The sequence below is a fragment of the Lepidochelys kempii genome, chromosome 6, assembly GCF_965140265.1.
Source record: "Lepidochelys kempii isolate rLepKem1 chromosome 6, rLepKem1.hap2, whole genome shotgun sequence".
Taxonomy (NCBI): domain Eukaryota; kingdom Metazoa; phylum Chordata; order Testudines; family Cheloniidae; genus Lepidochelys; species Lepidochelys kempii.
In genome coordinates, this window is record NC_133261.1 from 106,971,401 (window position 1) to 106,985,584 (window position 14,184).

The window sequence follows — 14,184 nt, forward strand, 5'->3', positions numbered from 1 at the left end:
CAGAGGCCATATTCTCCTCCCTCCTCACCAAGATAGGAGTTACTCCTACTGAGGTCAACAGGTGTTACTTGTATTGGGCCTGATCCAGCTACCACTGAAATTAATGGGCAACTTTATATTGACTTTAATGGGAATCAGGTCAAGTCAATCCCTAAACAGGAGAACAAGGCCCAGCAGTACTAGGAAAAGTGTAAAAGTCCACCAGTGCGAAAACACACAGAATTGTGGGGCAGGTGAGAACAGAAGAGAGGAAGGCAGACGGGGAGAGGAAAACAAATGGACAACGTCAAAAATACAGACATCCATGGGTGAGAGGAAATGTTAATACCTAGAAATATTTAAAGATGAAGTTAAGCTTCAGAGCATCACTCTCATCTGAGTTCCACTATGGAAATGAATGGAGTTACATCAGTATAAAACCAGCGAAGGCTGGGGGAGATTCTAGGCACCTGTGTTTTATAGTGCCTTAAAAATGTAAAGAATCATGTTAACTTGATAAGATTCTCTTCATAAATTCATAGATTACAAGGCCAGAAGGGAGCATTGTGATCATGTAGTCTGATCTCCTGTATAATACAGGCCATAGAACTTACCCAGAATAATTCCTAGAACACATCTTTTGGACAAACATCTAATCTTGATTTAAAAAGTGTCAGTGATAGGTAATCCACCACTACCCTTGGCAACTTGTTCCAATGGGTAATTACTGTCAGTTTAAAATGTATGTGTTATTTCTGAATTTCTCCAGTTTCAACCTCCAGCCATTGGATCATGTTATACCTTTCTCTGCTAGGTTGAAAAGCCGATTATTAAATATTAGTTCCCAATGTAGATACTTACAGATTGTAATCAAGTCACCCCTTAACCAGCTCTTTGTTAAGCTAAATAGACTCATGGAGCTCAATCTATCACTATAAGCATGTTTTCAAATCCTTTAATTATAATTGGGGCTCTTCTTGGAACCCTCTCCAATTTATCATCATCCTTTTTGAATTGTGAACACCAGAACTGGACACAGTATTCTAGTAGCAGTCATACCAGCACCAAATACAGAGTAAAATAACCTCTCTGCTCCTACTTGAGATTCCCCTGTTGATAGCATTTTGCAACGATGGCATTTTGGCCACAGCACGGTACTGGGAGCTCTTGTTCAGAGGATCATCTACCATGCCCCCTCTCCACTGGCAATCTTTTTCAGAGTCACGGCTTCCCAGAATAACTTCCCCCATCCTGTAAGTATGGCCTACATTCTTTACATTTATATTTAGCTGTGTTAAAAAACCTATTGTTTGCTTGTTCCCAGTTTACCAAGTGATCCAGATCACGCTTAATCAGTGACGTGTCCTCTTCATTATTTATCACTCCCCCAATTTGTGTGTCATCTGAAAATTTTATCAGTGATGTTTTTTTGTTTTCTTCCAGGTCATTAATAGAAGTGTTAAATAGTGTAGGGAACAGAACCAATCCCTGCAGTACCCAACTAGAAACATACCCAATCGATGGGGATTCCCTATTTATAATTACATTTTGAGACCTATCATTTAGCGCACTTTTAATCCATTTAACATATGCCGTGTTAATTGTATATCTTTCAAGTTTTTTTAATCAAAATGTCAAAACCAAGACAAACACCTTGCAGAAATCTAAGTCTATTACAGCAGTGTTATTACCTGTGAGGCAAATCCACAGCTGGACCAGAGCTTCTCCCTCAGCTGCAGTGACTCACCCCTCCTGCACAGCCTGCAGTGACTCATTTCTCAGCCATGCTGAAGCAGCCTGTCCATGGGCAGGGCCCAGGTCAGATGACCCCAAGCACAAGTATTTCACTATCACCACCGGGACCGCAATTTAGTCTGCACAACAGCTAGGAACCCTCCTGCTGCCTCAGACTCCCTAGGCTTCCTGTCTGCCCTCCATCCTGTCCCTGTTTCTCTTTCTGCCCCTGCCCCAGCCTTCATCCAGCCCTCTTCAGCCTTGCCCATACCCTATTCTGACCTCACTCCATCCCCATTCCTGACCCTCACCGGCTCTGCACCTGCCTCTTGACCCCCAGATCTTTGGACTGATTTCAACCCAGTTTCGATCTTTGGCCTGCTGCCAGACTCTAACTACAATCCTGCTTTGACTTGTTTATGGACTCTGACCCTGGTTCTGATCCACTGCCTGTGCCCAGATCCCAGTTTTAGTGCTGCCCTTGGACCCGTCCTGACTTTACATCCAGCTTCGAGGTGTTCTTGACCACCCCTCCAACCACTAGGCATGACTGCCTAGAACTCAAAAGCCTGACATTACCTTAGGAACCAAACTTGCAATCTCATTTAAAAAAAGGTATCAAGTTAGTTTGATGGGATCTATTTTCCATAAACCCATATTGATATAGCATTAATTATAATACCCTCCTTTAATTCTTTATTTTAATCAAATCCCATATCAGCTGCTGCATTATTTTGAGTGGGATCAGTCAGATTGACAGGCCTATAATTACCTAGGTCATCCTGTTTACTCTTTTTTAAATATTTGCACAACATTCCTTCCAGTCTTCTTGAACTTCCCCTGTGTTCCAAGATTTACTAAAACCAACATAAACAGTCCAGTGAGAGCCTCAGCCAGATCTTTTAAAACTTTCAGGTGAAAGTTATTGGGATCTGCTGATTTAAAAATGCCTTACTATCGTAGCTGCTCTTTAACAGTCTCCTCAGATACTAGTAAAAAGAAAAGGAGTATCATAGAATATCAGGGTTGGAAGGGACCTCAGGAGGTCATCTAGTCCAACTCCCTGCTCAGAGCAGGACCAATCCCCAATTAAATCATCCCAGCCAGGGCTTTGTCAAGCCTGACCTTAAAAACTTTTAAGGAAGGAGATTCTACCACCTCCCTAGGTAACGCATTCCAGTGTTTCACCACCCTCCTAGTGAAAAAGTTTTTCCTAATATCCAACCTAAACCTCCCCCACTGCAACTTGAGACCATTACTCCTTGCCCTGTCCTCTTCTACCACTGAGAATAGTCTAGAACCATGCTCTTTGGAACCACCTCTCAGGTAGTTGAAAGCAGCTATCAAATCCGGCCTCATTCTTCTCTTCTGCAGACTAAACAATCTCAGTTCCCTCAGCCTCTCCTCATAAGTCATGTGTTCCAGACCCCTAATCATTTTTGTTGCCCTTCGCTGGACTCTCTCCAATTTATCCACATCCTTCTTGTAGCGTGGGGCCCAAAACTGGACACAGTACTCCAGATGAGGCCTCACCAATGTCGAATAGAGGGGGATGATCACGTCCCTGGATCTGCTCGCTATGCCCCTACTTATACATCCCAAAATGCCATTGGCCTTCTTGGCAACAAGGGCACACTGCTGACTCATATCCAGCTTCTCGTCCACTGTCACCCCTAGGTCCTTTTCTGCAGAACTGCTGCCTAGCCATTCGGCCCCTAGTCTGTAGCGGTGCATTGGGTTCTTCCGTCCTAAGTGCAGGACCCTGCACTTATACTTATTGAACCTCATCAGATTTCTTTTGGCCCAATCCTCCAATTTGTCTAGGTCCCTCTGTATCCTATCCCTGCCCTCCAGCATATCTACCACACCTCCTAGTTTAGTATCATCCGCAAATTGGCTGAGAGTGCAATCCACACCATCCTCCAGATCATTTTTGAAGATATTGAACAAAACCGGCCCCAGGACCGACCGCTGAGGCACTCCACTTGACACCGGCTGCCAACTAGACATGGAGCCATTGATCACTACCCATTGAGCATAAGCTTTCATGAGCTACAGCTCACGTCATCGGATGCTGTAGCTCACGAAAGCTTATGCTCAAATAAATTGGTTAGTCTCTAAGGTGCCACAAGTACTCCTTTTCTTTTTGCGAATAAAGACTAACATGGCTGCTACTCTGAAACCTGAGATAGTAGTGGATACATTCCTGCTGACAACGCAAACACCGCTCGTTGGGGGTGGAAGGTTTTTGTCAGCAGGAAAGCTGACAAACAGCGGTTACACGGTGCGAGTTTTAGCAGCACAGCTGAAGTGACACAGCCCTGTCACTAAAAGCTGTGTAGTGTAGACACAGCCCAAACCACAAAAGAGATTAAAAGGTTTTTTTGTCAGCTATTCTTATTTCCTTCTTCCAGAAATCAAGGTGATGGGATGAGCCCTTTTACAGGTAGCCTTTTCAGGGGTGTGAAGGAGCAGGTAACAAATTCTTTGTATTGTGATGTCTCAAAATGGCCCATTTAGTTTTGATAGACTTCTTGATGAGCAGGACATGATCCCTCCGCAGAGGTTCAGTTTCAGAGCGAACATTTTTATATTTATAAAGCAAAAAAATAAATATTTTATAACATGTGATAAAGATATATGTGAGATTAATGGATGCAGCAATTTACAAGCATTTCATAAAATCAAAACACTAAACACATTGTTATAAGTCCAAAACCCATCTTAACGTCGCTAACACACAGGTGAAACAGACTGGTTTCCAGCACTGAATTTGTCAGTGCTCAGCTAAGGCCTAAAGCTTTGGCAAGAGCTGGCACCTGGTTTGCCAGCATTACAGAGGCTTTCTGGCTTTTGAGTAAAGTGCTCCAAACTGTTCCAAATTATCAGTCACATTTGTCTGATTAAATTCTTTCTTCCAGCTGATTTGACTCATAATTGTTTTCCATCATTGTGAAATTGGATCTTTTAAAGCATCAAGTATATATATGGATTTTATCTGCTTGCACATAATACATATACTCAAATCATTATCACTTGCACTTAAGTTACCATTAATTTTTAGTTCAGTGATCAGTTCCTCTTTATCTGTCAAGACGAGGTCTAATTTAGAACTCCACCATGTTGGACAAAGTAGTTTTTCAGTTAGGCAATTTTCATCTATAGGAATTCCAAGGATGTTTTAGTGCTGGCTGCATGAGACCTCCAACATGTCACTCCAATTGAAATCCCCCCTGATCATGCAGGCTTTTTTTCCTGCACAAGGTAGACAGGTGTGTAAGGAGCCAATCGTCCTGTTCCTTAGTGTGATTTAGTTGTCTGTACCAGACACCAACGAATATCCCATCTTGTGCTTTATCTATTAGGGCATTGATCCATAAGCATTCAGAGGAAAATGTTCTTGAGTTCTCAGTGACTTGGGAACAGGTAATGCCATTTTTGACAAAGTGCCACTTCCCCTCCCCTTTTGCCCACTCAGTCCTCCCTAGATAGGGTTAACCATTGATTTTAACATTCTAGCCATGGGAATCATACCTCCAGGTTTCAGTAATACCAACTAGATCAAATTTATGCTCATAAATGAGCAATGCCAATTTTTGTTATTTATTATTGGGGAGAGAGAGAGCTCAGTGGTTTGAGCATTGGCTTGCTAAACCCAGGGTCGTGAGTTCAATCCTTGAGGGGGGCCATTTAGGGATCTGGGGTAAAAATTGGGGATTGGTCCTGCTTTGAGCAGGGGGTTGGATTAGAGGACCTCTTGAGGTCCCTGATATTGTATACCCAGGCTCCTAGCATTGGTTTATAGGCAATTCAAGAATTCCTTCTCTTGATGTCCTTTGGTTCCTCAATTAATTTTGTACTCGACATCTCAGTTTTGTGCTGAATACTCATATCTTCCCTCTTTTTACCTTCCCCTTTTGTTATTAGTTTAACGCTCTTCTAACTACTTTAGCCAACCTGTCCCCAAGAATATTGGTCCCCCTTTTACTGAGGTGGAGGCCATCCAAACAAATACCACCAACTCTCGCCATAGAAGGTGGATCAGTGCTCCACAAACCCAAAACCCTGCCCAATGCACCACTTAGCTAGCCAGCGATTCACTTCTAGAATCTTCTGCCTATTGTCTTCCTTTGCTTATGGGACAGGAAGGCTCTCAGAGAAGATCCCTTGGACAGTCTTCTTCAGTATTCTTGTGAGTTCCCTGAGGGCATTTACTATCTTGCAAGATATCCCACTATGCAGTGTCATCAGTGCCAATATGAACCATTATGTCAGCTTCAAAAGCCTATCTAATCTTAGATTTCAGAGTAGCAGCCGTGTGAATCTGTATTTGCAAAAAGAAAAGGGAGTACTTGTGGCACCTTAGAGACTAACCAGTTTATTTGAGCATAAGCTTTCGTCTATCTTGCTCCCCAAGGACAAACTGGACTTAGTGATAAATGGTCACTTACACCAAAAATCACACCACATTGGTTTCTTCCAGTCACCTATCCTAGATCAATTGGTACACTAGATCTTACACCAAAGACACCGCCTGTAGCCAATCCTGTAAAAATCTATCTAAAGGTTTATTTACTCGGAAAAAGAAATGAGTTATTTACAGATTAAAGCAAGCAAACATATACACACAAATGAGTTACCATCTAAATCCTAAGAGTGTCAGAGTTGTTGTGATCTGCCAATTCAAGTCCTCTTTCAGGGTGGATCCCGGAGGCAGCCCTTGGGGAATCTCTGGCTTCAGTTTAGAGTCTCTGGCCCTTCAGAATTCAGACAAGCAAAAAGATGGAAAATTTTCTTGTGGTTTTGTTTTACTGCCTTTATTCAGCTTCCAAACCTACAGGAGGAGCTTCCTTGCACATAGCAGTTCCCAGGTGCAGTGAGGGCCATTAACCAATTCTCTGTATTGTGATGTTCCTTGATGGGCCATCTGATTTTGATAGCCCTTGTGGATGGGTGAGGGGAGGAGTCTCATGCCTGGGTTCATAAGTTCAGAGCACACACGTTCAAAGTTAAAAAGCAAAACTTACATATTTTCTTATAGTATGGAATACAGTTATTGCAAGTGAGATTAATGCAAACAGCAACTTACAAACTTTTCATGGAGCAAACACTAAATACATTCTTATAAGACTAATACCTATTCTGAGTAAAACTAACATACGTGTGAACTGGCCTGGTCTCCAGCTACAAGTTTGTCAATTCTTAGCTAATGTCTGCAGTCTTGGCAAGAGCTGGCACCTGGTTTGCCAATGTTACACTAATGGTGACAAATTAAATGTCAACATTAACCATTTTAGTAGAAATATCAAGCTAACAGGCTTATTCCCCCAATCTCTTTCACCTTTCCACGTTTTAAATAGTTTAGCTGCAGCACGTCTGTCAAAACCTCCAACTTTCTGCAGGACAATTTCTAAAATACAATCATGTATTTTCAATGCAACATTGAACAACTAGATATGCAGGGGCAGCAGCATAATGTTAATTAAAAGCAATATTGAATTAAAGTACACAGCCATCACGGTCATGATGATTCATTTTCATGTTTAATTCAGTAAAGAGGTAACTGTTTTAATTTCTCTAGTGCTGCCAAAGAGTTTCCAATTTGCTTTTCTGGAAGGCTACTGAATCTAGTCCCCACACCATCAAGGTTTGTCAGAGTACAAAGGGTGTGACTGTAGTCAGCATAGCTAATTTCATCAAGAGATGCCACAATGTAAGAGGGTTCCTCAGATAAATAATTACTCTAGGAACTTGTCAGATCAACAGGAGTCTGGTCAACTTCACCACTGCTCTTCAGTGTTTGGCACCCATGAAACTGACAAGAATTATGTCACTTTCAAGTTGGCTTTTGCCAGGTCTTCCAGGGTCCCCAGTTCCTTCCAGCTCACAAGACAGGCAGCTACAGATTCCAAGGAGTTTGGAAGCCCAGGGTTCTCGGTGGCCTACCCAGTTTTGCAGCCTGCCTGGGTTCCATTGGGAGCTTGTGAAAATCTAACCACTTTCACAAGACATTTTGATTTTTGATGAATGGGCAAATTCTGATGGAAAGATGTGTCATGGTAATTTTCCTGACCAGCTCTGCTAAGATTGGCACATAGCGGGATTTAAAAAAGCACCTGAGCAGGTTAGGCACTTTACTCCCATTACAAGCCAATGTGAATTAAACACCTAGCTCATCTGGGCACTTTTGCAAATCCCACAACGCACCTACCTGAATTTTTAGGTACCTAAATACTTTCTAAATCTTGCCCTCCATCCCTTATGATTCTAGCTGTATTCCTCCCTTCCACAGCTGCATTTTGTCATGCTCTCTAATCCTGCATTGTATTCCACTCTGCTGTCTTGCCTTAGTAAGCAATGCATTTTTCCAGGGCTATTGCCCTGATCTTTTTATCAAAACATTTCCCCATCTTGGGAGGCTTTATTTCAATGATTCTTGAATTCTTGATTTCTTTCAATGACTTGATTGAAGTGATGAGCTTTTTGCTGACATCTCTTCCCCCTCCCCTCCCACTTTATACCGTTCAGTTGCCTTGCAGTGTTTCTGCTATAGTAAATACAATTCAACTCAGACAATAAGGCTTTGGCCAGGAAAAAGCAGATGATGAGTGTAAAAAACAGACGTTAAACAACCAACCAACCAACCAAAAAGCAGTAACTGAATCTTTACCTTTCTATGACCTCTGGTAATATTTAGGAGGATAAAAAGCCACTTCCCTTCCTTCATTTCCTGACTTTTATTGCAATCAGATACTGCTGCTTGTCAAAATGGGATCTGGATGATGGTATCCTGACCCACACACTGTTTGAATGGAATCAATAACTTAACCTTGGGTTTATTATTGTCACTAATCCACAGCCTTCTCTATTAGCGTGGCTAGCTTGGGAAATAAGCAGATAAACCTTCTCGCCTCTTTGCGCTCATTTCCTGCTGTTCCTACACTTCCTCAGAGCCTCCAGCCTCACTGCTTCCTGTGTATCCTTCTCCAATTCTCATCTCCATGCTTTCTTCCATGCAGCCCCTCCTATTTAGAAATCCCTGCCACCTGGGCACAAAAGGCAGCTCACCTTCTCTTCTTAAAACCACTCATTGAAGCATGCCTCTTCCACTAGACCTAGCAGTGTTAGGCCACTTACATTATAATTACTGCTTGCTAACAATAGTAAAGTGAAATTTATGAACTAAATGACTTATCCAGCTCTAATTATTTGGGTCTGAACAGTTTCGCCTGGAACTAACTAGATTACAAGCCTTTTAAGGGTACAGACTAAAGTTCTGTGTCTTGTTTTAGTCACACAAGAAGGATGTGGTTTTAAAATCCTGCTGTATTTCCGTTTGCTCAGGCTGACTGCTAATGTGGGGCTGCCTAGCACAAAGGCATTGTCTCCCTAGCAAGGGACAGTTTCAAGAGGCTCAATGAGACTGATGAAAATGAATTTAGCATTTACTCTATTCCTGGGACCCTGTCACCTATACAATGATGTAGCACTGAGACCTCTGTTGGTGTCCAGTTTCAAAAGAAAGAGAGAACAGCACAGTTAGCATCATTTCCAAGCAATAGCTGACAAAGAAGGTCTACTTTGTCAGGCATGGAAACTCCCTAAAGCTCCAGCACTTCTTAGATAGATATTATTGGTAGTTTACTGACTGTATACATTAATGTACCTTTGCCTTCTAAAGAGTTTTAGTGAATGGATGCTGGTGAACAATGCCAGACTGTTAGCAATGAAGACAACAGCCTAGACTCTGAGCTGAGACAGAGGAGTGGTTGGTACAGCTCACGAAATGTCTTTAAGCCAGTCCTGTGTTCCCCGTGACCATTTGGGCATCTGCCACTCTGGTGGCCATAGGCAGCCAGTGGAAGATAAAGCAGCCTTTAGGAGTCTAGCTCACTGCACAGTGGCCTGAGGAGCACAGAGGTGGATTGAACTCACCTTTGCAACCCTGTCTCTCCTGAAATGTGCAGTGTGCCCTATCTGGCAACAACAGAAGATCAGGGCGATTGTATTCAGTTCTAATCCACCTTCATCTAAACGTCGCCTTTGTTTTAAAAAAATTGTCAGTCCCTAGAGTGGCCATTTGAGACAGATTTCTTTGACTTGTCTGGCTGCCTGTCTGTAGCAGGTTCGGACGCCATGGGCACCACTGTGGTATCCAAGTGCCTAGAAATTCTGATCAGGTGCTAAGCTACTGCCCTCCCCTGGACTACATCTTACCCCAGTCCCCTTTAGCTTCCCAGAGTAACTCACTCTAATCAAAACTCTGGCCTGGAGTCTCAGTCACTGTTTCTGCTCCGTTGCTTTGCATAGGCCTGCGTTGCCAGGTCTCAGGCAATGAGCTCCTGGGTAATATTTTTCCCTTCAGAACAGCCCTCTGCTCCCTTACATTTCCTCCCTCTGAAGTGCCCTGCTCCTGTTTTTAAAGTCCTGCCTCCAGCTTCTGCAAGCCCTATAGGTATGGCTGGGTGGGCCCAGAGCTGTTCCTTAACGCCTTGCTCTCCAGTGTGTGGTTTGTACACCCTATCACACATAGGGGCTTAACTGTGTCATTCAGCCACAGCTCACAGTAGAGGGATAGCAAAGAGCTATGGCCCCTGCCTTCCCAAGGGAGCACTGGAAGGTGCTACAGAGAACTCCAGGAGCTTGTGTTAACTTTGAGCCCGAGGTGTAGTTGGAAGGTTGATTTGTGGGATAAAACGCCAAGCTGTCACCCCTGGCCATGACTTGTGGGGCACAGGAAATGAGAGTAGACATGTTCTCCAGCCAAATGGAATGGTTCTGTGGGCATGCAGTCTACATGCCTGCTCCTGCATTTTGTGGGTGCCGTTCACTTGGCCATGCGCAGCGGGAGTGCTAGAGGAGTAGGTAAGGAGAAGTTCTCGATCTGTGCTCAGGGACTGCAGTTCTAGCTGGCCTACAAGTAGACCACACAAGGGAGGGCGGAGTCACTCACACGCACAAGGCTTGATGGGGGCCTTTCCACTGGCTTCAGTGGGTATTGGATCACACCCATGTCATACACCTGCAAGAAAGTCAGGGGTCAGAGCACGATCTGGTGTAAACTGTCAACATGGCATTGACTTCAATGGAGCTAAGACAATTGATACCAGATGAGGCTCTGTCCCCAGACATTAGTTGAACTGGGCCCTAAAGAACACAACAGTACACAACATTAGAAACCCAAAATAACCTGGTGCCAAGAGAGCACGAAATAATAAAGGAAACATGCTGCAGAAGCTTGGGATTGATGAGAGCGAAGGAATTCCTTATGTTTAAGATGCTTAGTGGCAACATGACCCTTGAATTTAGAGTACAGAGGCTACGTTTACACTGCGCGTTTCTTTCAGCAGCGAGTAGAGTATGTAGCCGCCCAGCACAGGTTTAAGTAGCAGTATAGATGGCGAGACACAGCTTAGGCAAGGAGAGTACAGACACGCCAGAAGGGTGGGGTATGTACCGAGTAGGTACCTGGGACAGTGTGAGGAGCCTAAGGGATTATCTACACTCAGGCCATGTCTACACCAAAGTGCAAAGAGCAGCACAGCTGTACCAAATGCAGGCGCGCTGCTGTAAGATCTCCATGTAGCCACTCTATGCCAACAGGAGAGACCCCTCCCGTTGACATAATAAAATCACCTCCATGAGCAGCGGTAGTTATGTCAGCGGGAGAAGCTCTCCCACCAAGGTAGTGCTGTCCACACCGGTGCTTCTGTTGGTGTAACTTATGTTGCTCGGGGGGTGTTTTTTCACACCCCTGAGCGACATAAGTGCTAGTGTAGACATAGCCTTACCGTGCTGCAGCTGTGCCGCTGTAGTGCTTAGTGAAGACACTACCTATGCCAACAGGAGAGCTTCTCCCATGGGCACAGGCACTCCACCTCCTGGAGAGCTGATGGCCATATCAACAGGAGAAACCCTTCCATAGACGTAGCGCTGTCTACACCGGGGGTTAAGTTGATATAACTGCGTCGCTCAGGGGTGTGGATTTTGCACACTCTTGAGCAACGTAGTCATACCGACATAAGCTGGTTAGTGTAGGCCAAGCCTTAGGCAGACTCACCACTCTGTGCACTTTGGAAGTGTCACCACATGGGGTAAATTGGTGAGATAGTTTAAGTACTAAGAAAAGGAGTACTTGTGGCACCTTAGAGACTAACCAATTTATTTGAGCATAAGCTTTCATGAGCTACAGCTCACTTCATCGGATACAGAAGATGTTTTTATACACACAAACCATGAAAAAAATGGGTGTTTATCACTACAAAAGGTTTTCTCTCCCCCCACCCCACTCTCCTGCTGGTAATAGCTTCACGAAAAAATGGGTGTTTTGTAGTGATAATCACCCATTTTTTCATGGTTTGTGTGTATAAAAACATCTTCTGTATTTTCCACAGTATGCATCCGATGAAGTGAGCTGTAGCTCACGAAAGCTTAAGCTCAAATAAATTGGTTAGTCTCTAAGGTGCCACCAGTACTCCTTTTCTTTTTGTGAATACAGACTAACACGGCTGCTACTCTGAAACCTTTAAGTACTAAGTGATTCAGCTTGTCAGCTAGAAACAGTTAAAAGTGGCATGAAGAAGACTGGAATAGGGTGGCCAACTTTGACTGAAACTATTCCGGGAGATTTTTTTCCCTAACATGACATAATGTCATTTTCTTAAAATATGTTATTAAAATCTCCCGGATTGCTTTCAATAGTCACTGGGAGATCAATGCCGACTCCGGGAGACTCCAGGCCAATCCAGGAGGGTTGGCAACCCTAGGCTCGAAGGAAGGGCCAGAGAAGCCCAAGATCTCAGAGAGGTGAGATCTCTCCCCCAACCCTTGGGGATAAACCTTATGCTGTAAGGAACAAACGTTTACAAAGCACATTGTAAATAAAGCACTTGGTGTTAATCTGCCAGTGGTGTGAGTAAGGACGGTGTCAAGGTTCCTCCCCCTACTCTGAACTCTAGGGTACAGATGTGGGGAACTGCATGAAAAACCTCCTAAGCTTATCTTTACCAGCTTAGGTCAAAACTTCCCCAAGGTACAAAATATTCCACCCTTTATCCTTGGATTGGCCGCTACCACCACCAAACAAATACTGGTTACTGGGGAAGAGCTGTTTGGACACGTCTTTCCCCCCAAAATACTTCCCAAAACCTTGCACCCCACTTCCTGGACAAGGTTTGGTAAAAAGCCTCACCAATTTGCCTAGGTGACTACAGACCCAGACCTTTGGATCTTAAGAACAATGAACAATCCTCCCAACACTTGCACCCCCCCTTTCCTGGGAAATGTTGGATAAAAAGCCTCACCAATTTGCATAGGTGACCACAGACCCAAACCCTTGGATCTGAGAACAATGAAAAAGCATTCAGTTTTCTTACAAGAAGACTTTTAATAGAAATAGAAGTAAATAGAAGTAAAGAAATCACCTCTGTAAAATCAGGATGGTAGAGACCTTACAGGGTAATTAGATTCAAAACATAGAGAACCCCTCTAGGCAAAACCTTAAGTTACAAAAAAGATACACAGACAGAAATAGTTATTCTATTCAGCACAATTCTTTTCTCAGCCATTTAAAGAAATCATAATCTAACGCATACCTACCTAGATTACTTACTAAAAGTTCTAAGACTCCATTCCTGTTCTGTCCCCGGCAAAGCAGCATACCAACAGACACACAGACCCTTTGTTTCTCTCCCTCCTCCCAGCTTTTGAAAGTATCTTGTCTCCTCATTGGTCATTTTGGTCAGGTGCCAGCGAGGTTACCTTTAGTTTCTGAACCCTTTACAGGTGAGAGGAGCTTTCCCCTGGCCAGGAGGGATTTCAAAGAGGTTTACCCTTCCCTTTATATTTATGACAGACGGTTTACAGTAAGAACCCAGGGTAAGAGAACCCTGCCCTGCGACAATACCCTACACAGCTCTCTACTCACCCAAGCCAGGCCTTCCCCTGTACTCTGCTATTTTCAGCAGTAGTGCCCAGCTGCCTTTCAGCTGCTGGAGCCTTTCCCCACTGCAGGACAAGCCTCTGGTATGGGGGAGCCTTTTCCCTGCTGCCCCCCACCCCATGACAGAGCCTTTCCATGCCACAGTGAAAGGCTCCAGCAGCTGCTTAAGCCTTTCTCCTGCCTCCCCTCTGCTGGGGCCTTTCACTGCCACACAGCAGTGTGAACGCAGCCTGCTTTTCACTGTGGTATGTAGCTGCCTGCAAACTACCTGCCGCTGAAATTGATGTGTAGTGTATATATATATCCATGGTCACCAAGTTTGCATCTGGATTGGAATCTGAACTTCCCCAGAGTACATTGTGTACAGATCTGTGACCTGGGCCCTTCTCTAACTGAAGCTTAAACAGATTACTGACGCACTTCGCCCTGAACATCCCATAAAAAATGTCAGGGGGATCTATTTTTTTCTCCACTAGAGCCGGTGGTTCACCATCTCTGGAAAACCATCAAAGCTTTCATATGAAAGATTA